The sequence below is a fragment of the Dromaius novaehollandiae genome, chromosome 3, assembly GCF_036370855.1.
Source record: "Dromaius novaehollandiae isolate bDroNov1 chromosome 3, bDroNov1.hap1, whole genome shotgun sequence".
Classification (NCBI taxonomy): Eukaryota; Metazoa; Chordata; class Aves; order Casuariiformes; family Dromaiidae; genus Dromaius; species Dromaius novaehollandiae.
Window position 1 is genome coordinate 52203684 of NC_088100.1, and position 25360 is coordinate 52229043.

Below are 25360 nucleotides of genomic sequence, written 5' to 3' on the forward strand. Positions count from 1 at the left end.
GTGCAATGCACAAAGAAAACAAAGCCCTTAAGACATTGCTAGGCTAATAGCACGTGGGGGAAAAAGGCAGCGCAAACAGAGTAGCGTACAGGTAATCTCAAGAAGATATCACTAGAGCTGAAGTTCATCCAGAGTATGGTCTTTCTAGATATTTATTGCCTATGTAAATACTTTTCCCTGTGCTTGATTGAGATAGATATATATATATAGATGTGTGTGTATGTATATATCTAGATATACATATATATATACATATATATATATGTATATATCTAGATATACATATATATATATACATATATATATATATATATAAACCCTATAACTATTCTAGTCTACCAATTCCAGTAATATCTACTAAATGATGGCTCTGAAAACGCAAGCCCCATCAACACACAGATTTACCTCACCAATTTTGGAGTCTTGCAAATAATACTTATTTTCTTACCAATGTATTGATGATTATGTATCTCAAGGCATGAGACAGATATAGTTGGAGATACAAACTTAGGGAGAATACAAATTTATATAGAAGATCTGCTAATCTAATGTGATCTGTTAATTAAAGGTAGGAAAGACACCATGATTCTGTTCAAGATTCTTGGGAGGAAAGTTTTGTGTATTGGTTATGGACTTCTAATCAAGTACAGAAATCAGATACTTTCACTCTGAAAGCTGTGCTGTTAAGTGATTGAGACTTGACGCTGTTATAATATGGTCTGTGTTTCCTGCTGTCTCTTGAGTAATCTTGCAGCTGCCTTAGTTACGAAATCAATGATAGTTGTTTTCCTCCAAAAGCAGGAACATGATAATTTGGCTAAAAAGGTTAAAGAACAGCCTGTGAAAAAATCCATAAAGTAACAAATTGTGCCATATTCCAGTCTCCCCACCCCCTGCACCTTCACCTTCTCTTTTCCTGTGTTACTTTTTAGGATATTCTATGTAGATACTATTGTGAGTAGCTGTGCTTCTCAGGATAGAACTCTAGGCTTTTGACCCATTTGTTTTTTTTACTCTACTGTACTAACACACAGGGAAAAGTAGGAAATGATTATGCGGTAAAAATGACTTAGAAATAGTCTCTTAGATTGTTCAGAGGGAAGAGAGGCCTCCAAGAAGTGATCACATCCTCACACTCAGCTTTAAACACATTCTTTATCTTTAAAAGGAAGCAGAACAGAATCAGTCAGTAAATCAAATGTAGTTGTGGTCTTGTCTGCAAAACCATACCATTATAAAATAAGGCATTGCAGTTGGACATTTGAAACAAGAATTATCAGTGCCGAGACCTCTTGTGCTTAGAGAAGAAGTTGATACGTCTTTTATGAGACAAAACAATCCCTTTTGTGCATCCCTGGGTTGTTTTCCTTCATCATTCTCTAAAAATAGCAGTTATGGTGACTATTCTGGGTAGATCTTTGGGTAAAAAGCAAAAACCAGACTGTGTTTATTATGTACTGTAATGAATATGCCATTAAAAATCATCATCAGTATTTTTTATATCTATTTGTTTAGAAAAGGAAGTTGAATTTCTTACCAAAAATCTCCACCTTTTCTTTGATGTTGTTGACAAAAAGCTGTTTAAAGAGTACATGTTCTACTTGCAACTTTTTAAACCTGTTCAATGATTTAAAAAAAAAATCACTGTCAGTAAATTGAGAGTCTTTCTATTGTTCCAGCACCTGATTTTTAGTCAGTTCCCTGGTTTCTTCTTTTTAGAAAATAAAATAAATAGAATTATTTTTTGCATAGAATACTTCAGAAAGTAGTTGTTATAAACAAAACAAATCAACAGCATCCATGTTTTTAAAGTTCATTCAGAACAGCTTTATCTTTTATAATACTTGAAAAGTATTATATATTATATACTTTTAAAGTTTAAAAGTTCCATTAGAAGTAAATTTTGCTCAGGTAAGGAGAAAATACAGCAGTATTGCTGTATTGCCAAAAGGGATGAAGTGCTCTACCTGGAAACAGACCCTTTTTTAACTTGTCTTCTGACAGAAGAGATGAATGAGTATGTCAGAGGCACAACATTGCTGTAGATATCTATGTATAATATAGTTATATAAATATCTATTTTTCTGTCCCTAATAAAAGCAAAACATCTTTATTTTAACTGTCTATGAATTGAGGACATTGTTAGTAAAAAGGTTTAAAAAATCCAAATTATTTGGCATTAATTGTACTGTGACAGTAGAATTCATGATTTTGTCATACTGTATTCTACATCTATACTGTGAAATAAAAAAAGAGATTAGTGTGTCTCCTTGTGTCCAGATGCTGTCCCCAGAGCAGTGTGGAGGCATCATTTTGGATGGCACTAGTTGTTACAGGCCAAAGCTGTGCCAGGAAGCGTGCTATCAGTTTGGCAGTGTGGGTGATGATCAGTCCAGTAGGCAGAGCAACAGTTTTTTTTAAAGGTGCCTATTTACCAAACAAAAAGAAAGAAATCAGTGAAACGGAATACCCATAAAAGTCTTGTTCTAAGTGCTTCAGACACATTAATTAGTCTTCATTATAGTCTAGTGAGTGAGTAGTAAGGGTTGGCTTGCTGGGGAGTCCTTATTCCCTATTCTCAGGACTATGTATGCATGCTACATAATTACCGTTTAGTGAAAAAATAGAAGCAGTTTTAGGGGAGAGAGTATGCCTCCTACTTCCTTAGTCTCCTTAACCTCTAAGTCTTCCATTCCTGAGCAATGATTTGGCAACATCCCAAGCTGGAGGTAAGGAATGCTTCATATGCCACTCCCCTAGGAGGCCGGAGAGGCTGGTTGGGCGTCCTTCAAGGAATGGAGGGTCTAGAATCCAATCTACCATTTCCTCTTCAGCTGCTGTTGAATAATACAATGTCCTAACTGCTGTGCTGCTGTGTAAGAGTATGCAACAAAGACGTGCCTCCCAAAGAAGGAGATCTCCCTACCTTCTGCCAACACTTGCTTCTAGAAAAACTCTTAACCAGCAGATGTAAATTTGAGCCTGAAGACAGACCTATATCTCACCAAGGATGTAGCAGCAATAAGTGGCCTTCTGTAACATGTTTTCTCAGCTACCATAAGCATGTCTCTGATTACAACTAGTAAGAATAGAGGAGTTCATGTGCATTTCTGTTGCTTGGTACAAATTTGGGGGGGAGAACTACTCTCTAGCTTCATACTTTGGTCATTCTCCCATCTTCATGTGGGTAGAATGCTACTAAGTGAGAATAGCAGGATTCTGTTATGCATGGGTGGGAGCGAATGCACAAAGGATAAAGTTCTAAAAAAAAAAGAAACAGGTCAGTAGGTTTTATATCTAATTAGGCCTCTAATTCAGCAAACCACTAGTAGTTTTGCATTATGATATGTTCATTTTGTCTTAAGTGGGACTGCTCATTTGAGTGAAGTTATGGGTGTAATTACATGCAGGATCAGACCTGGGCAATCACATTTTAGCTTATTATTCATGCTGTAGCACTGTTACAAATGAGATACATCTGATGTTACCTCTTGCCCAGTCAGGGTGAAGGAGTGTCTGAAACTGAATATGTTTATATTTAATGGCTTGCACTCCATTTCCATGCCTGTCCAAACCAAGCCCTTACAAAGACATGTCATACAGAATACTTTAACTGTTAGATTAAGAGAGTCATAAGGCATAGATTTTCAATGCAGAAGGTCAAGAGGCTGCCGTTTCACTGGGTATGTGCTGTATTTGCATAGACAGATATTCAGATAGTTAATGGCAGTGCAGAATGTTTTAATGGTTTTCATTTGCATCAAGCTGTTCTCACCTCTTAGTAGCATAATGGATAAATAAAAGAGTCTTTCTGTTTGCTCTTCATGAAAGTTACCAATGATTAAGTGGTGCTGAGGGAACAGACTCATGTTGTCATAAAAAAAAAAAAAAACAGCAAAACTGGCCATCAAAACTGATTTCAAAGTGACCTACTTCATTTTGATTTTAAAAGACACTTGAATAATTTTCTTTTAATATTATGCACATTTCTTAATTCAAAACACAGAACTAGTCATTCCTATCTCAAAATACGGAAAAAATTGTTACATCAGACACAAAATACTCATCATTTGTTAGGATACTCTGTACAGTGGTGATATATGCTTAAACCAGTATGTCTTCCTAATGGTTTCAGCAGTCACTTTTAATAATAAAAGTTATGTCCAGAATGTAGCTGCAGGCAAATTGACACTCTTTGCACTATGCTATGGTGTCAGACAGTGGTGCTTTATAAGAAAGCCCATGCCAGAGCCTTGCTAGAGGAACCTTGCCATGACTGTCTTTAAGGAGTTTCCTCTAAGTTTTATTCTTAGATGTAGAGTCTCCATGTGGATGGTTTCTTCAAACCTTGCCTGGAACATGGCATATTCTTGTATAGAAACTTCCAAACTATGTCTTGGCCCCTTGCAGCTCAGCATCAGCTTCTTGGGCTTCTCTGACACCTATCTGTTCAAAAACCCCTCTTGAAAGGGGCTCAAAGGAAGCTAGCACAGTTGCTAGCTGCCTTATATTTTTAGGCATTTTCTGAAGGGTTTCATGAGTATTTTAGTTTTCTTCCATGTTACCTTGAAAAAAATCTGAGTGGTCTCCACAGCACTTTGAAAATAAAGCTCTGTTCTTAGAAACATTTGTGTAAGAATGGTCATGTTTAAATTTTTATTCCTAATTTATAGGTGCACACAGTCCATCGTAATTCCATCGGTTTGTTTAACTTTGGCACTTCAGTGTGCTAAAGTCAGTATTTTTCAATTATATTTTTCTAAATGTGTGAGAATTGCAGCTTTGTGTGCCATATTGAGAAGCACAGCCAAGGCACTGCTTATCCTGAATACCCAGATTTCAGTAGTCTCCATTTAGGGTATGAGGAGTTTTAATATTCTTGACAGCAGCTAGGATAAACAGGCCTTCAAGTACTTGGGTCTTTTATTTTCAGTTAATAACTTCTAGTCTTTCCAGTTTCTATCCTCCTGCCTTTTAGATAGTTATCTTGAGTACTTATTGTGGCATTCAACTTCTCTCTCTTGAGCTTTATGTTTTTTTAAATCAAGATGCAGAATTGAACTTCATATTTTTGGAAAATTAATAGGGTATTTGGGAACACAAAATATGCAGATTCAGACCTGCTGAATCCACCGTTTTTGTGGCCCTTCTGTTTTGGATTGGCTTTGTAATTTGTTCAGTGTTTGACTGGAGGCTAATTAAATTACTGAATTTAGAATGAGAATTTAGTAGTTCATCCTTTCCTTCATTGATTTTGATTCCTGTACTACTACGATTAATTTTCTTTTAAATCTCCCTTTTTGTTTTCAGTGTGGCATAAAGGATCAGTCAACAGCCTGCATATAGGGGCAGCAAAGGGAAATTTTCATCTGCGATCAGTCTCCCCTGATGCGGGAGAAGTGCTCGATATCATTGCATGTACGATAACGATGCCTGAATTCATTGATCACTGTCTGACCAGCAAGCATAACAATCCCTTAGCAATTTATTGCAAGTTGGAAGGGGGAGGCGTTTAGGATTGTCTGAGACGAGATCTGTGCATGTAAGGATATGACTCTTTATTTTTGGGTTAAGAATAAAACACCTATTTGGGGGTGTGCATAATTTAAGTGTATATTAAGATGCAAAGTTTATTCACATGTGGAAATAAGATCCATTACTGACAGCCTACTTTAGTACACATAGATAAAAATGTGTTCTAGATATACTAGCAGTACAGGTGTGTGTGTTTACAACCTTACAATGACCATGATCATCTTAATCTTGTTTTTCAGTCATGCACTTATGTGCAACATGTGGAAGTATAGCTTCTTTAAATATATCACTAAAGAGATACAGCAGGAACAAACCCTAAAAGTGAAGCATTATAGCTGACTCTGACATAGAACTGCAGCAGCTCTAACTGTTCTTGCTGTAGTGGGAAACTTTGTTCAAAACCAAAAATGTTCTTATGTTTTTAATTGAGTGGCAGAAAATTACTTCTGTGTGGTCATCCCTGCTAAGAGCTTCTTCAAAACCAACATTTTCCATTTTTCCTTGTTTATTTCTTTTTTGGCTAGTAGTTGCCTCTATGAACTGGTTTTATAAACTATGAATCTAAAGAGGATAAGATGTTTTCTTGAGAATTCGATCCAGATGCATATTACTGTTTCAGTAAATATCTTTTAAGTATTTGGTGTGAAGGTTTGGGGGGGGGGGGGGCTTGGTTTTTGTTCCTTTTTTTTAATAAACATCCTGGTTAGCTTATAAGCCGTGGGCTTCATGCTGTTTAAAACTCCAGGAAAGTCAATAGTATTTCGGCAGGGATTCATGTGGGCCTTGGGTTTTGGACTGTATCGTATTGCAAGCTCCTAAAATAAGCCTATTTGGAAAGCTACAGGCTTCCCATCTTTTTGTCTGGAAAAGTTATAAAATAGAACAGACAGGCTTTTCACTGAGCTGCTGAGAATGCAATTCTGGCTATGCAGTCAGGACTAAATAAGGAGCAAGATCGGCACTAAAAATAGAAACGGAGGTTGATCCAACTGCAGCATGAATTATAATCCTTGCACAGCAAAGGGTTGGTAGGTTCAGCTGAGGACATTCAGTTACAGAGAATCAAATAATCTTTCTTCTGCTCCTAAAAAGCCATCATATCCTAGCTGCTCTAACCAGATTGCTACCAGTCAGCAGAACTATTAATCATTCTTGCAAATTATTTAACATGTTATTTCAGATACAGAATTTTTTTAGGGTGAGGATTGTATTTACCGCATAGTAAGGTGGAAGTAGGGGTTTGTTTTAAGTTAACTGTGTTTGGAGAACATGGGGAAAAGGGCACGGTCAGATTTACTGCACTTCTGTCATGGCTGGATAAATACATTCTCGTTACTCCTTTGAGCTTTAAGCCATCATGCCTGTCGACGTTGTGGGGCGCCCAGTGGGCGCGCTCAGCTGATTTGGTTGTCTGGCCAGGCCTGTTACCTTGTCACAGACTGGGCAGTTCAGAGTACGTGCTTCAAGGGAAGTTACTCTGCTCGTTTCAGGAACAAAGAACAGGACAGTATAGGCCGTTCCTGCTCACTGTCCTACCCTACCCTTTGTCGGTAGCATAATTCAGAAAATATTTATCTGTTATTTGTCTATTTCCTTTCATGTGCTGCATGCCCCATAAGCTTAAGCCCAGAACTTGTTACTGCTTATTTATTGTGTTAGGAACACTTAGGTATTAAATATTGAGGTTACATGAGCACAGCCAGCTTCAGCTGTGTACTGTGTGCTTTCTGGACCTGTTTGTTTATCTCTTCAGGCAGTGATTTAGCAAGCTTGGGTGAACTTTTTTTACTCCATTCTTAAAGATAAGAGATTGTATAGCAGCTTTAGATAATTCATCATATATTTTCAACTTTAGAAGCATTTATATATGAAAATTAACAAAAATAGTATACACCAAATCAATTTTATCAATCTCTGCTACTATTTAAATAAAATGTTAGAATAATTTTATGAATTTTTATTTTCAGTGCGCTGCAGAATTTGCTACTGAAAATGCAAAATGTTTATTTACTTGTGCTGGTTAATTACAGGAGCAGCTCAGGCGAATTTGTAAACAGTTAGTGGAGGAGAAATATTTGGGCCATTTGACCCTGGGGAAGGCATAGACGGCAGTGGGAATTTGTGGAATAAGACCAAAAGGGAGAGATCATCAAACTTGCACAGGCTAAGAGCAAGTAAAATGTACAGTGTCAGCGAGCCACAAATCAGTCATTTGATTGCATTTTCCTTCCTCAGTTCCCCCCCACCTTAATATCAACAATCGTGTTCCCTATTTCCAGACTCCTGTCCCAGCACTCATGTCTCTCTCCGCTCTTCCACTTTCCATACTGAGTGTGCGGCTTAGCAGAAGCTGAGAGCAGCTGCCTCGCAGAAGGGCAGGCTGATCAACACCATCTCGCTGATGGGGAGGCAGCAGCCTCCAGCTCCAGCTGAGTTCAGAGGCCTTTTATTTGTTTTTGTGTTATTCTCATTATTTTTGCTTATATTTGAAGAGCTGTATTTCCAGGGGTGGGGAGCTGCATGTTGTCCAGCAGACACAATAAAGAGATGATGGTTGATAATTGCAGCAAGTGTTAGACGGTGAAATGCGTATCATTATGCTTTGGTTGCATTCAAGCTTATACTGATGAATTATTCCATTTACAGACTTCAGCTAAATCTTTATAAGACTGTACAGGGCTTTCCACTAGTTTAACGGTAGGCTGTGCGCCCCCAGTCTTTTGTATAGCTTTAGCTATTACTATTTAGAGCAAACATTTGGTATAATAAAAGCAACATAAGCCTGCAGTGTAGATACAGTAATATTAGTGGAGTTATCGAAATAAGCTATATACTTATTTCAGCGTTACACTTAAAAAAAAAAAATCACACCCTCTCCAACAAAGAATTTCAAAATTATATATACAAAGAGAAAAATCATTTCAATAACATATTTTACTTAACTGCGGGTTGTACAAATAGGAAATGGTATAACTTGAACTAGTGGCTTACATGAACCTTGTTTCAGTTTACGAGTTCATATCTTCTATTACATCCATGTTTTCAATCATAGAAACCAGAACATACACAATTTTTAATGAACACTTGAGTCTAGTCTATTTTAAAAGGGACTTCATTACTTTTAAACAACCAGCAGTATGCTTCTAAGCTGTATTAAAAGGGTATTGTATTAAAAGGTACTGTTAAATGTCAGAAAGATTTACGTTATTTCCATATAACCAGTTTCAGAATTTACTTAAGCAGGTGTAATTTTAGCATTAAAAAAAAATTACTTCTGGAATATACGGGGTTTTTTTGTCTCAAATTGTAACACCTCTGGGTTTATGCTTACAGTCATCATTGCAATTCTTTTACTCTTTTTCTGGATATGTACATTTATGGATTAGGACAAGGAAGAGCCACCAGGCAACTACATTTAGTGCTTTTCTCCTCCTATTTTAAATCTTAATCACAAGAGTCTTCCTCATGTCTTTTTTAACCCTATGAAAATCATGGACAGCAGCTAAAGATCTTTGACAAACAGCTTTGTTGTGGTCCCCCCCCGTCCAGTGCAATTTTTAGTAACTTTATCATACGAAAAAATACTCAAAATTCCACTAGTACTGTATCAGGAAACAGTGGGGGTGAAGTTCACAGTGTAACTGAAATATTTTACTATTAATTTACTATATACTATTAATTTTGAACGTAATTAAAACATAGACTAATTCTGCAGGGTCTTACACATGCAGCATGAATGAATTCAATTCAAATATAAGAATTTTTTTCTTAAAGCAAAATTGTTTGTTTTTGTCAGAGCCCTTTCTGAGTACAAGGGGAGGTCACAGCTGTTCTCTTCATTCACATGTAATCTAAGAAAACAAACAACATATGTATGAGGCATAAGAGTTTAGCACTCAGAACATAAGGATTTGTATATGACTTTGAAAACTGTAAATAGCAAATTACACTTTACCTTTGTCCTACTGCCCTTCAGCCTGAGTTGTTGCATTGGAATTGAGGTTTTCATGTGTTACATTGTTTGGAAAATAAAACTTACCTCTCCAAAAGCAAGATAGCAAGGTCCATGTTTACATTCTTAGCCTTAGTTCTAATTGTCCTAAGTCTTCTAGATTTACATAATTACTACATTTACATAATCTCTTAAGACCTTTATCTGCACTCTCTGATGAGAGTAGACCTGAAGCCATGCTGAAGATCACACTTACCCACGTTTTACACTGCAAGCATACAGCGCTGGCCTCAGATGCGAGCAGATTGCCCTTTCTGTAGAGCGTGCTGGCATCTGGGTACCTGAGTGAGCTTGGTGGGGTAGCACGCTAGCACACAAACGCTCACAGGCAGTCTTCTGATGGTCCTTGCTGCCATAGTGTGACTATGGCAGATAAGGCCTGGGAGAGGGGCCACAGAACGTACCATGTACATCTGATCCAAAGGACTTTTTGTTCCACTGTAGTTTAGACATGGTTCTGGTGCTCTCATTTACTATGAGAGATGGAGTTTCCAAATATTGAGGATTAAAGAATAAGCCCAAAACACATTGCTCAGTTTCTTACGAGTTAAAGAGGGAAGATTAGCTGAATGGCTCACAAATACCATCAATTCATGCCTCAGATGTTTTTCTCATGATGGATTTCTTTCTTGTGAGCTGCAGAAACCCATCAATTTGCACATTGTCACAGGGAAATTTGCTTTTGAGACAGACATTGAACTTCCCTTTGACTTCCTCAAACCACAAGACTGTACCTCTCATTTTGTTCTAAAAATACCGTCAGTTCAGGGGAATTATCCTTGCTAGACTGAAACACTAGAAAGCAGACAAATACTTTAGTGTAGAATAGGTGGTTGCTATTCTGTTAAATGACAGTAACAAAGATGGAGAGGAAATGTAGGAAATGAGTAATGCACAGGATGTGGGTTAGATCTTGACACCACACAAGTCATGATAGAAGGTTATCATCATCTGATAGTTTTTGGATGGCCTCTTTACAGTTAAGTCAGACTTGTAAACCAGTTTCCAGTTAGCAAATACTTACAGTGACAGAAAAGCCATCATGATTGTTAGCAATCTCCTTAGATGGCTTCATGTCAATAGTGCGAAAGCATTGCTTTATTCTCTGTGCCAGGAAGAGATTAAATTATGGCACTGGCATACAGTCTTCTTTTCCATGTTGTGCTTAGTCTGCAGAATGGCTGGGTAAAAGATTTCAGTAGACACTTCTCTTCGAAACACAGACAGGAAATCAAAAAAATTTGAAGGCATCCTCTCAAAATAGAGTTATCCTGGGTGGATATAGTCACAGCACAGGTTAACAAGAAGATGGTTTCCACATTCCAGGGATGGCTGTTTCCCTTTATGCTTACCTATCAATCCTTCTAATTCCCAGATTACTTGGCAAAATCAAACAAGACTCAGTGAAATTTTCTTTTAAATCTCCACTTGCCAAAAGAGTTCTGGTTTCCAGATATCCTGAATAGGATATCTTATGGACTTCTCTGCATTTGGATTTCTTGCTGCAGAACAAAGGAATGATTTGATATCTGAATTTGAAGTTCTTCCCTCTCATAGCCTATATACTGGGCAACTGTTAAGTATAGGAAGATCCCGCTTTTCACATGATCCTGATCAATGGTAAAAAGACTTTTCTATAGCAAATTTCACTGGCAAAGAAGATGAGACTTTCTTCCTAGAGCTATGAATTATGTTGAATACCTTTAGGGAATTGCTACATGACATTTTAAACCATCTTCTGGTGTTAAAACAGAGTAGCCAGTCCTGAAGGGTTGAAAGAAGTTGAACTTGCAGCAGTCTGTAGTCAGTGGCTTTTCCCACCTCGCTGAACTGTGGTTCTTCAGGGGTCCAACCAAGGTAAGTCTGCCAGTTTTCCCACCTCAGACTGGAACCTGTTCCTAGACCCATCAGCTCCCAGGAGTCCTTATGCTTGTCAGCAGTGATACGCTTTATGCTCTTGTCAGCTCAGGTCAGATGACCTTCTGGAGGCTGTTACTTCAGCACGAAGAGTAAGGGAGGAGCAAAGCTGATCCCTCTCCTCTAAATGGATACTTAATGATATCCTGTAATTTCTAGTTTCTATCTGATTTCTATCCTTCTAATTCTCTAATTCTAACTAATGATAGTTATGGAGCTCCATCTGAATATTCATCTTTCCATATTCTTCCCTCAAATCATATGTTCCAAGAGAGAGTCATCTCTCCACACCAGGGATGTTACAGGTACCCTGGTATTTTACCTACAAAAGGTGAAGCCTTTTAGGTTAACCCCTTTACTTTTCCTTCCTAGTTATATCGCAGAGTATAAGTCTGTTCTAAGATTGTTAAGGCAATTTCGGGTAAACCATGAGATCACACTCTGTCAGAGCAGCATCTGCGTTGACAATTTCACCAAGAAAATTATTTATCTCGTACATCTACCGAGCAGCTACCCGAAGCTCTGTCTTCCCAATTCAGCAGATGTTACATAGTGTATATAAGAACTCCTGATGGGATAGCACATAAAGCAGTGTTCCAGCTGTGATCTCCCAAGACTCTTGGAGTCTACCATGGAAGAAATTAATGATCGCTTTGGAATACACTGTGGTAGAAATATGGACATGTATTGCATACAGGTAACTACCAGGAGGAGAACAGAAGGTTAGTTATTTATCAGTAATTGATCACTGCTGTATATGTGCATATCCCACACAGCTCCCTGTTGTCTTTCTGTTCTAGTCCTGCGCACTTGGGGTTCTCATACACATACGGTGCAGTGTGCCTGCTGTTGCCCGAATTGAAATCTCAAGGAGCTTCAAGGCTTACATGTGCTGTATGGGTATGTTAGGTCCCCAAATCCCATAAGCAAATATGCAACCCCAGCAGATGTGCATATACACCTTTGAAGAACTCCTGCTGATGTATCATAAGTAACTTTTCATTCAGTCTGAGACATAAAAAACTTTTCTACAGATTCTTTGTGCAATTAAGGTCATAATGAATATCTGATAGCATGAGGATGCTCAATCATACAAAGGATAAAATGATTTTAAAACCCACACATGAAGCAACAGTAAGAACACATGAACAAAACACATTTGGAATACAGCAAGTTACTACATTAAGATATTATTCTTAAATTCAAAATGTTAAAACCTTCTAAAGAAATGCAACACCAATAAATAGCTTGTTTTAAACCTTTGTCTGCACAGGAAAGCATATAATTCTACTGTCACATAAAACATCTAAGAACCCAAGCAAAATTATCTACACACATTGCCAGGCAAACAGTTATAAGTCATAGGGATAAAGGCAAACCATTACTAAAAGCAAAAATATGGACCAATCCACTTAGAAACAAAAATTGGCAAGAACACATCACATCACATCTGCACTCCAGGAATTCCATACGTTTCCAAATTACAGCCAAGCAAAACACAGGTAAACATCTGTCTACAATCTGCGTAGTTGCAGGGTGTCTCTTCTGCCAATTCATCCCTTAAATAATAATCATTTCTGGGCAGTCGTATCGTTGTCATACCTTATATACAGTGACTTGAACTTATTCATTGACTCATAAATGATAACATAACAACAGTAAGCAAAACTGAGGACTAGGTAGTGCAAAGCCTGATAGGGGAAAAAAAATTAAGAGACTATAAAAAAAAGAATAAACTGGGAAGATTAGAGCAGAGCGGAAGGGGAACAAAAGGATAAGCTTTGAGGAAAGAGTCACTGCCAATAGATATAAAACCCTACTCTCAAGCAAAAGAATAAAACACAGATGGAAATGGGAGGGTATAGGAAAGCAAGCTGATTGTTCCACTTGTTCTTCACAGTGCCTTAATACTACTTCTGTATAGAATCATACATTGTAATTGTTGAGAGAAAGGTACCTAGAATCTAAACAGTCTCTTAAAAACAGGCATATGCTATAGAAGGAGTATAGAAGCACGGAGATAGGAATTTGGCGAACATTTCTAAAGAATTCACAGCCCTTCAGAAAGTTAGGGATCAAATTCAGACTTGATCCTCCAATTTAGTTAAAGAAGCTACAACTGTCATCAGAAAATCTGTTTTCTTGTACATCAAACTCTAGTCTTACCTTTACCCTTTTGTTACAGTGGAAGACCAGCATGTACATAGGAACACAGAATTATTTTATTTTCTGTAATGATCAAAACCAAATGTTATTTTACCTTTGCCAGCTTTGTGTAGGGTGAGGTGCCATCTTGTGTATTTATTTTCCTGGAGTGATTCCCAGAAGTATGCTATGCTTTTTGCTGCTCATGTCTCACTAGCTTTATTTGAGTTGTGTACACCAGATTTTCAGTCCCTGGGGACAGGCCTACACTGGAAATCTGTAGACAATATTTAATATATATATAAGTATGAGAGTAATAAAAAAGCGGCTTCTGAATGATACTCCAAATTGATCTAATTCAAGATTTCAGAGTAGATCATGGATAGGTTAGTGTCTATGTTTTAAACCAAGGACAACTTTATCTGTTTTATTATGTGGAAGGAAGAGACAAAGTAAAGGTTAGTAAGTTTGGAAGAAACTTTACTTAACAAACACTGATGCTCTTCAGCTGCTAAATATTTAAAGCCTGAAGTCCCACAATACACCTTTCAGAAAGAATTATGTGGTACTAGAGATGTGAAAAATTAAATATCTTAGTCTAATTTTCTATTTGGGAAAATGCAGTCTCAGTAAGCTTCGCATTTTCAAAACTCTCCCTCAGTCCTTGTGCCCCACTTGATGGATTCAGTTTCTAACAAATGGGCACACAGAACCTGGGACACAGATTTAGCAGAAAAAAATATATTGGCTTTTTCCTTCATAGTTGTATATTAGAACTGAGTAAATGATTTTTACCTGAATATTTTGGAGAGATGTTGAGGTATAGAAAATGTTTCTTTAACCGTTTTAAGTGCAAAGTGATGGGGAAAATCCTTTCATGTCCAACATCCATACGTAACCTGAAATACCAGACTAGCAGATGGAATTGAAGGGAACTCTTTGGGGAAGTATATTCAGTTCAAAATACCAAAATGTGATAAGGACAATGAGCCAACATTTCTGGGAGGCTACCTTGTCAAGTGGAAACAAAATAATTTAAAGGGCAAATTTTCACTAGGGTTACAGAATTAAAATTAAATTCTTCTCTGATGACTGAGTCTGATAGCACTATCATAATATTGCAATTATTGATTATTACTGATTGCATAGAAAACACATTTTTTAAAATTTGTTTTTTTCTTACTATTAGATGTATGAATTCCCACTGGCTGTAAAATGAATCAAGATAAAACTGTCTTTCTCACATGCCATCACAACTGGAGACAACATTTTGCTGATGGAAGCTGCCTGGTATCCTGTTATCCCTTTGATTACACCTGTGTAATCCCATTAATTGAGAACTAACATCACCTGAAGAAACTTAATAGCTAATAATGCTGCATAGGAAAGCTGATACTCAAAGCGTGATGGAGATTTTTAAACCTTAGTTGTACTTACAGGTTGACTGCCTGAAAAAAAACATGCTTTTAACCATCCCCTAGGATTTCTGTGAGATGCCACAAACATTGGACTATTCTTCAAAATGGAATTGAAAGATTAAGTATTGTGACGGATCAAGCCAGAGGGCAAGGCTTCCCCTCACCTCTCTCATGCTCTGATTCATTTAACAAGTCAGTTCAATATTTATGTGTGTTCCTCATCTTGCAAATACTTCATTCTTAGGTCTCTTTGTAACAGCTGCACTGGGTGTAATGAATCCATTGTTCCATGTAGCATGCATGCATGTTGATGCTGTATTTCAAGGATACTCTTAGGCTTTCCTCTAGACGAGCTTTAATGTTGGTGGGAACTGTGAGCTGGATGCCCGGCCTCAGCTGGGAGGTTGTCTGCATCCCCACACATGTCTAGCATTTAATACATTGGTATTCAGTGAGGTAGTTTAACACACCTTTCAGACAAGCAATGAGGGGCTGCCTGTGTGTTTGGGAAGCAAACAGACTGGGGAGCATGCTAAAATGCCAGCCGTATCCAAGGTCATTCTCCTAAGCGCTGCATAACAGCAGCCTCATGGCCCGTACAAGCTTTCTAGCTGTGATGCACTAGTGATTGTATGTCCTCTGTGCAAGGCTGAGCACTCTTGCGTTGTGCAGTGCGACTGCAGGACGCAAGGGAAATGCAGCGGCTGTAAGTGCGGCAGAGGAATTAGCGCTGCCAGTTCGGTTCCACAGCACGTCAATGACAGACATCAGACCTACTGGTGACATGCGGGACAGAGAGCTGCTAAGGTGACATGCGCTCTCGTCTCTTGTTCCTCCTGCCACTTGAACCTCCAAAGCAATTCCCTTTAAGATGATTCACCAAGTCACCATAAAAAAGTGGGTCATCAGTGGGATTACATGGAGTGAGCTAGCTCCAGAGGCTGGCTTTGCAGCCTGTGTCAAGTCAGCTACCGCTCTGAAAGGTGTGGGATCTGGGCTGGGGGAATCCAGTATCAGCAACTAGAAGGAAAGGCATCATCCATGCCCCCATCATCCCTTTGCAGAATTAAGGTTCCCAAGTAAACCCATTTGCCTCCCTTAATGCCCACCACTCCTGCATCTCTCCACGTGCTTGCTGACAGCACTACCATGCCCAGCTGAAGTGCTTGTCCCTCTACTGCGGCAGCTGAAAGCACAGGCAGAGCTTCTAGCCCTTTTCTACAAAGCAGAGCCTGCACAGCTGTTTTAACCAGGCATTGGACCAGTTCAACGTGTATGTCCTGGTGCAAATGGCTTTTGCCCATGGTCTTTGCCTTGTATCAGGTAACTGGTCCCAGGAGCTGCCTTACAAGCACCCCATCTGTCACACACGCTGTAGCTGTCCCCTGAGCCAGGGCAATAGCACTGGCCTTGCAGAAGCAGCGTCATAAACTACGCTGACTGACAGGGCTGGTATGAGCGTGTCTCGTACTGCATCCCTGAGCCAGCGCACCTTTTGCAAAGGCACTGTAGCTTGTTGTATAGGGACAATTTGCTAGAGAGGGTTAAAGTAGAGAGGCTGTCCTGCAGAGAGCTAGCAACAACGAGCCTCTAGCTGGGGGTGAAGACAAGGCATACAGATGTCGTTGTCTTACCCTGATCTTTGGTCCGAGAGCTATTGGCCAAAACAGCAGGAGATGCTCTTAAAAATGGCATGTTCTTTGACTTCTCTCACTGTTGCCAGTGAAATGAGGTTTGCCCTGTGGTGATTCAGCTTGACTTGGATTTTTATGTTCGAAACAAATCAGAGTAGCTTGTGTTACTCATGAGTTTCTGCTCAGTTTTGTTTGGTTGGGGTTTTTTTTGTTTTATTTTGTTTTTAATAGGAACAAAATCACTCAGAAGCATGAATAGACTTGTTTGCAAGTGGTTACATTTAGCTGTGATCTGCCTGCTCTGTTGGAGTGCTTGGTGAGTTGTAGGAGGAAAATTGCACTAGTTTGAACTGGATTTGGAAACAAGGATATTTTAATTTGGGACAGGAGAAAAAAAATTGTATAACACCGTTGTGTTATCCTAAGTAGGAGGAGAAGCCAATGAATTGCATGATTTTTTCCATCTTTGTAATCAGTTTGTTATGCACCCAGCAATGCCGTGGGATTCAGTATTTTATCTGCTGGGTTTCCCCTGGCAGCATCTGAGGAAGTTCATTATAAGTGTTTATCACATGATCCACTTAATCAAACCACTGAAACTAAGAGAATAAGTCATTCTAACAAGACCCTTCAGAGCAGCCTTATAAACTACTTACTGATATACTCTTCCTTGGTTGGGACACAATGAGTTTCCTTGTATCTCAGTGTATGATACAGGAAGTTCATTATCCCCTGTCCAAATTCAGACATAAAGAAAGGAAGCAGGGTTTACAAAAGAATGACAGATAATTTGTAAAGGATTTTAGTTAGCCACTCAAATCCCAGATTCAGTTAGACTGTAAGCTCTTCATAAGGACAGCCTCCTGTTTTTTAGTGTTATGCACAGAGTAGCTATCTAAATAGCTGGTTCTAATGTAAAATGCAGATGACACAGAAGAAATTAATTGCTTTTTTTGATTAAAGGTTAACTAATGGAAGCATGTGGAAAAAAAAGAAATCGGAACTGAAACTGCTTTTATCTGGGCTATAGTACAAATACTGTAGAGCCGATATCTGAGCTGTTGCAAAATGACTTGAAAGCCTGATAAATCCCAGTGTGTGGTAAAGTTTGAAATACTCATGACAAGCTAGGAGCTTGCACACACGCTGTTTGCAGCCTGTGTTTGCACACTGTATGCTTGGTAAGATAAAATGTGTTTCCATCTGATGTATGTAGGAACTACTGTGGTGGCAGGGAACAGGTAGGCTGAGGACTGCTCTGCCTCCTTGAAGGCATCATTTCACTGAGCTCTGTCATGAGCAATGAGCAGGCACTCACTGGATTTTCTCACAGATGCTATTTCACAGTCAGCTCCACAGTCAGTATCTCATAACCCTTGCCTTGCTGCCATCTGCTGAGGAACGGTTTGGGTACCACCACATATGTAGGCTTGGACCAACCTTATTGCAGAAATGCCCTAGGTGGGTTTCCGGAGCACCAGCCTGCCTCAGCGCGTTAGCGCCGCTCAGCTACACCTCTCCTCATGGGAAAGCAGTACCCACGGTCACACCAGACCGAATGAGGCTGCTGTGCAGGGACGCGGGGGCTGAGTCTTACACGGGTTCTCCAGGTGAACGTTTTTGTGCACAGGAAATTGCCCTTGCAATAAGAAGCATCAGTCACAGCAAGCAAGAGTAGCCAAGACATGAGAAACATGGTCGTGTGCGTGACTGAAAAATAGGGGCAACAGAAAGAGACAAGCAGGAAGGTTTGATGGGGGTTGTGCTTTTTATCTGTGAGGCAGGTCTCAGAATTCATGCTGGTGTCCAGATGCTGCTTTGAGGAAATGGCAAACCCTGTGTCGCCAGTGCCAAAGTCCATCCTGCCCAGAGCGTTAAACCCAACCCATGAGTTATTCCTGGGCATAGCCTGGAGTGAGAAAGTGGCCTGGACTGCATTAATCAATAAATGTGTGGGTTTGAGATTTACAGTTTTCATTCATTGAGTTACTGGAAAAGCTACACGGTAATCCCTTGTCTTTGTTTTCATGTACTTAATAGTTGGCAGTCTTGTCCTAATAGAGCCATCAATCTCTTGACTGCTGATACACTCATATAGCAAATTTACACTGGTATGGCTGTTTTACTAGGTTGTTTTCCAAATAATACAGTTACAACAGTACACAAAAGCCCAAAGGAAAATATCATTTGCTGTCTTTTTCCTATTCCTTTTGAAAATAGTAAGTGCTAAATTATTTCCCCTCTTTTAAAATAAAATGTAGCAAAAAAGACGAATCTATGCAAGCTGGTTTGTTTTGCTACTTCATTCAATTTTATTGCATTCTAATACCCTTCCACTTTCTCACTTCTTTATCATACGCCCTGTCTGTCTTTCCACTTTCTGTTGTGCCTATTTAAGAGCCCTCCTCATCTCTCTTTTGGGATAGTTTTACTATTGAATTTCTGCTGTTTCAGCTTCTACACTGCTGGCACTTCAGGAAAAGGTGTCTCTGTTACAAGTAGCCTGGGAGGAGAATGGACCCGTAAAAATTTGCATGTGCGTATTGCTTTCATCAGTAAGTCTCAAATAACTTTACCTAAGTGGTCAGTCGCTCTCATCTCAGCTTCTGAAGTAAGGAAGCTGAGGCAGAGTGAGCTGATAGTTTTCCTGCTGTCTACAGCAATTCAATAGTAAAAGTAAAACTTTGATTTTCCAAATGATTTTTCAGGTTTCCTGTACGTGGGGAAAGCCAGCATTGACCATCTGGAATCATCATTGGCAGGCTTATCTTTGGTCGTCTTTAAAGCAACATGTCACTTGCCCGTTCATTTGTCGTTAAGAAATCCGTAGTGTCTGTATCAGTACTGAGACTGGGGCTCAGTGTCTCTGTGGGTCCTCTTGGGAGGGAGATTACGCTGGGTGCTGTGTGTGTGTGGCTGCGTGCGCAGACGTGTGAGTGAGGTGCACACAAAACCCACTGAGAATTGAAGTGACGCTGCCAAATATGAGCTCGACTCTTTTGGTCAGTACCACGCCAGGCTGAATTTTCCCTCACAGCTTAAGGATGAAAGGCTCTTTAATGCATTAGCTGCTCCTGGGCCGTTCAGCTCAATCCCCAGTAGTGTTATCTTTTTAGAAGTCTCTCTCCTTAAATTGCTTCCTTTGAAGACTGCAGGCTTTTTAGCAGCGTACTGCAGCACTCACGGCTTGCTGGAAAGCCTGATGCCAACACACTAGAGCATTGCAGTGCCAAACATGCCAGTCACAAAGCATCACGTTTAATGGATTTTAACTGGAGGTAGCTGATGAAAAATAGAACAGATGTGTTGTAAGAGCTGTCAGCCCAAGTAAAAGGAGACGGTGTTGAAAAAAGCCTCAAAGATACTATTTCTAAGATACACTACTTTAAAAAAAGTGGGAAAACACAGAATAAGCAGGTGGTGGTGGTGATTTTTTTTCAGATTTATTGCTAGCTATTTTAATCATGGCTTTTGCCCAGCATCTATTACAGAACTGTTTTCCGCAGCTATATAAGGGCCTCGCTTTTGTGATACCCTGGGGCTTTCCCCCATTTCTCCCACCTTAGGAGGCTGCTGCGACACCACAGGGCAGACTTTGCCTGCCCGCGCTGCCGGCTGGGTCCCGCAAAGCCGCCTGTCCCCAGCAGATTTGGGCCACCCCTCTCCCCCTGCCACAGCGGCCAGTCCTGCTGGGACTCACGCCCGCCAGTGTTTCTCCTGAAATTCACCCGCTCCCTCCGTCGGCCCCACGGGCCCCACAGGTTTGGCTGCCGGAGTTGCTGCGTGCGGCGGGGAGGCCCATGACGGCGGTGGCGAATATTGGCATTTGTTTGGTCCCGTCTGCACCAGCGAGCCCTCGAAAAGCAGCCCGGTTTAAGCCAGCAGGCCCAGCCAGTTCAGAAAACTCAGTATTGGATTTTTTTTTTTAACCAGTGATCAAGTGATTTTCCTTTTTTACAAGTGATCAGAGGCCGGCGGCACTGGTCTGCACGCAGCACTGGGGTCAGGCCGAGGTGATGCCAGCCCCACGGAGGCTGGGGCAGCCCAGGGCTGAGCTCTTCCACTTTATCCCTGGCTGGTTTTAGCACCAGCATTGGAGCAGCTGCTCCTGCGGCTGCTCCCGCGGCTGCCTCCATCTGCGGCTGTCGCCTCGTGGCCCGGTTTCACTTTGCCTCGGGGGGCCTCAGCTCGGAGCAGGCGCGAGGCTGGCGTTGAGCGTCCCCTCTGAGCTGCCCCCACCGCAGCCGTCCTCGTCCCCAGACGCTCCTGCCCAAAGGCCAGAGACCGCTTGTTGCTGCCTGTGAGCTCTTTTAATATACATACAGCGCACAGTACTCCCCTCCCTGATTGCAATAGCATTAGGAAAGAGGGAAGAGGTGCGTGTTTAAGGGCCTGAAGCCTTGGAGGGGGCTCCGTAAGCAGAAGTTCCTGTGAAACGTTCGTTTACCAGCGCGGTGAGCGGTGGCTGCGGGGACCTTGGCAATACGCTGTTGGCACAGTTGAAACAAATGACACAGCGGAGATTTCCAGCGATATTTATGTGCTGTGCGCCAGCCTTGAGCATGAGCAGACCTGTGTCAGGGAGCAGGGGCAGCGACAGCCCCGCAGTACTGCAAAGCCAATATTAGTAAAGGGCTTTCTCACAACAATGCCGCAGCGAAGGATGGTAGAGAGAGATTGCCAAAAGCCGTGACCTTTGAGGCAGGATCTGTTTCCCAAACGTGTTAAACGGTGGCAGTCGCGCAGGTGCGGGCAGGGGAGAGCCTGTTAAATTAAAGCCAAAGAATAACAGGAGGATGTTTGCTTTGGGAGATAATGTGCACCTGCTCTGCGCACCGGGTGCTAGCGAGCTCGGAGAGGGGCTTTCCTCCATTTCCATGGCAGACCCTATGCAGCGCGAGGTCCTACCGCTCTCCCCTTCCTCCCCTCTTCCCTCTTAAGACCAGGCACTTCCCTCGGCTTTACTAGCGCCTCCAAACCTACAGCACAGAAACATGCTAAATCACGGCGATTACTCCTTCTTCTCCATCAGTTCACCCGTTGTGTAGCTCCCCTGACTATGCCACCGACGTGCACTGCCTGTATCCTTGGTGTCCCTTGCCTTGGTGTCCCAAGATGTCCCTTGCCTGCAGCCCGAGCCAGCTCTGCTCATCCCGAGGTTGCAGGCACCTCTGCTTTTTTTGTTTTTTGTTTTTTTGTTGTTAAATGGTGCCACATGATGACAGTTAAAGAGCCTACCAGGAGAAAATCAACCACTTTGGGGAGATACATCGGCAGCGTTTCCCATCTTGCATGCAAGGTTTTATTGGATTAACTTTGTACCAGAGCTGCCATACAGTTCCCCCGCTGGAGAGGCCAATGTAGCTTAGCTGTGGGATAAAACTTTACAAGCATGTTTTTGTCATATAGGTGACTTGCATCAAAAGTCTTTACATGCATTAATGTAATCCGTGTTTTGGCAAGTCAGCAAAGCAGGCCCTTTCTCAGTGACCTCTGTCCATATCTTCATCCTGGCATTAAGTATGTGACTCTTTTGCTTTTGCTTCCTATTTTGTCCTCCTGTGGACAGCCTATTTCCTTTCCCACTCGAGAAACCCCCAGCCCTGCTGGAACAGTTCAGGCAATGCCTTTTGCCTCTGCAGGTACCTGCAGCTCGGCACCTCCTGCCAGGCAATAATGCCAGCCTGTGGGAGGTGTACTTCAGCTCCTTCCTCATTATTTACACATAAAGTTAATAACTGACTTCAGAGTTCACCTATAAATATTTTTTAAGGGCTGCTCTTGTTAAATTTTTCCCACTCAGCCACAAAGATCTTATTTTCTGTAATTTCCTTCCTATATTTTCCCATAACCCTAATCTATTTTAACACCAAAGTGTTAATTTTGAAGCAATCTGTGTATTTTTAGCCTCTTCTTCTCCCTTACCTGCTGATTATTCCTTTTTCACTTTCCTCTATCCCTACTTTTGCTTTTTTTCAAAAAACTGTTTTCCTTCTCCCCTCTCCCTCTTCACAGCTCCCACCATCTGTCTCTCTACAAATACAAAGCTTTAGGGGAAATGATTCACTAGGCTGCTCGCTCATTACTCACACTCCCAGCATCATGGTTTCTGTCCTTGTAGGATGCCCTAACTAATGTAAAGATCAATGAATCCTGGGAATTGTTATTCAATTAAAAAAAAATGCCCCAGCAGTTAAATAGATTGGGCTCTTTGTACTCCCTAAACACCAATGCTTAATTTTTCTTCCTTGCTCTGCTGTCGTGGTTTTTCAGAAAAGGATCATTGAAATAGAAGAATAGAAACGATCACTGGACCATTCAATGCAGCCTCCTGTATCACATGGTGCAGGAATTACTTAATGAAATTCCCTGGCCCAAACCAAGCAAATCTCTGGTAAATCTAGAGCACATTTTTTTAGGATGACAGCCAAAACGATGAAAGGAATTTACTACCCAGCCTTGCTAATCATTTTGAATGCTTAACTGCGCTCCCTAATACACTGTTTTGTGAGCAGCAAAACTAATGCCGCCTCATTTCCTCCAGCTTTCTCTCTGCCACCCTTAGGCATGCTGCGCGCCCCAAAAGCCCTCCCAGCTCCCTCCCGGCGCTCGCCAGGGTGGGCAGGAGGCCGGGAGCATGGCGGCTAGCTGTAAATGCTGGTGGCCGCCTCCTGCAAGAGACGGAGGCTAAATCACAACCGCCTCTCCCTCCGCAGCATCCAGCCGGGGGGGTCTCTCTCTTTAGGCAGTTATTTCCATGAAGCTTGGAGGCACTTAATATCTTTGAGCCTCTGCCTATCACACTTGGTAGGAGGTGGCTAATGGGGTCAGAAGCCATTTGAGAGAGACCAATTGAAACCAAACTAGAAATATGAATGGGAGGCAAGGTGTGTATTTGTGTCTCTTTAGCTTCTGGTTAGAAGCTCATTACATCTCATTTATGTGTGTCTTCACTAGAATAAAATGTAAAGAATTGCAGAACAGTGAAAAATCATCATCCTTCCATATTCCAACAAGTATCCCTTTGGGTTTGTTTCCTGCAGGGATTTTCCTGGCCCAGCTGGTTGTACCCTCAACTTCTCATATCGTGGCCTTACTTCCAAATGACATCCCATTATTTCCAACCTCAAACCTTAACGCCTTTTGTACTCCCCAAAATATGTACGTGTCTAAAACTTGTATGTTCCGAGTCCTGGAGTTATTTTTGGGTTGTAAAACACTTTAAATGGCTTAAAGTACCTGAGATGACTGTCCAGGGCTGGCAGATAGGCCATAGTGCCCCAGGAAGCTTGCGTTTCCTAGAGCAGAAGCTGGAGGCTGGGCTGGATATTGTGGGGCACGCCAAATGACCCTAAATACCTATGTTTAGGCACCTGAATCCCACCCCTTTTGTCTTCACTTTGTTGACCTTTTACGAAGGATTCCTGTCATAATTTCAGGCTTGTCACCACATACTGGAAAGTTATTTTCTTAATTGGAAGCTTAGTTTTTCATTTTATCACATGGAAAATGGACGTCCCCCCGTAAGTGAAGAGTAGGAAGCAGCACTCACTAATATAATTTAATCTGGCTTGTCAGGGAAGTGCCAGCATGGCAGGAATCAGCCTATTTCAACCGGTGATCTTCCCTTTTCAGAAAATAGAGTTGGAAGAAGCACAGTTAAGTATTGCAGTCACAGTGAAATGATGAGAGTTGACAGCACTGGATACACCATTCTCCCAATTCTCTTAAATAGCTGTAGCTCTTTATACAAAAGCCTGTTAAGGAAAATCTGGCCTGGCTATATTTGCAGCAAGGACCTCATATTTCAACTCCATTTTTAGTTGTTTCTCAGGAGCATCACACACCCGTGTGTCCTGTATCAACACACCACATGAGCACAGCCTTCTTGGAAGGCTGAATATTTTGAATAATGTAAAAGGAATACCAACTTTTGGGTTAGTTTATTTTTTGGACTACTAAATACATTTTTTTTTCTATGAAGCTGTATTTGGGTCATTCTGTAACAAGTAATAAAGTTGAAGAGGATCTGGGAAAGAGTCTGTGTTGAGTATGCATGAAGTACTCCAGGCCAGAGCAGGCTGTTCTTGTATGACTAAAGACAAAGGGCTGCAGAATTTTAAGCCGAGAGGGATCAACTGTTGTCTCGATAAGGTTAAAGCAGCTAACAGAACCCCAAACCTCACCAAAGCAGTGCTTGTGTTCTTTGTAAAAAAAAAATCCAAATTTTAGTTGCGCTGGTGTTTTTGAGTCTTCCTGGTTGCCAACACCCCATGGCTCCCCAACATCTTTGATTATTTTATTGTTCCATAATGCAGACAACTTGTAGAAGTTGATGTTATTTTTCTTAACAATCACTGTTTCCAAATGGCAACTGTTCTTTGACATGTTCTGTTTTAAATAAGGGATGAAGAGCAGTAATGAAGCTAAAGGCCCCCTCTAAAAGTACTGCAGCATTCCGCAGTCCTGACTGCACACACGTAGTAAGGCATTGAGCTGTCCTTTTGTGGACTATTGCCGTAACATGCTGAAGGTGTCAGGGGCTGTGCTGTATGTAAATCAAACTCCAGAGATTTCAGATCTGAGAGTCCTCTAATCGAATACAGTGTTTTTATGCAAGACAGTCTAAGTAAAGCTCGCGTTACCCAAGTTACTATTCCTTCATTGTTCCCAGCAATAAGAAAAACTGAGGCAATACA

The 25360-nt window shown here is 40.9% G+C and overlaps 1 long non-coding RNA gene across 1 annotated transcript; it reads left to right on the forward strand.

Annotated features, from left to right (window-relative positions):
• Nucleotides 1-6183: 6183 nt before the first annotated feature.
• LOC112995122 (uncharacterized) lies at nt 6184-18935 on the forward strand. Its single transcript, XR_003262099.2, has 2 exons — nt 6184-11404; nt 14799-18935. It is a non-coding gene; the product is annotated as an uncharacterized LOC112995122 (long non-coding RNA).
• Nucleotides 18936-25360: the final 6425 nt, after the last annotated feature.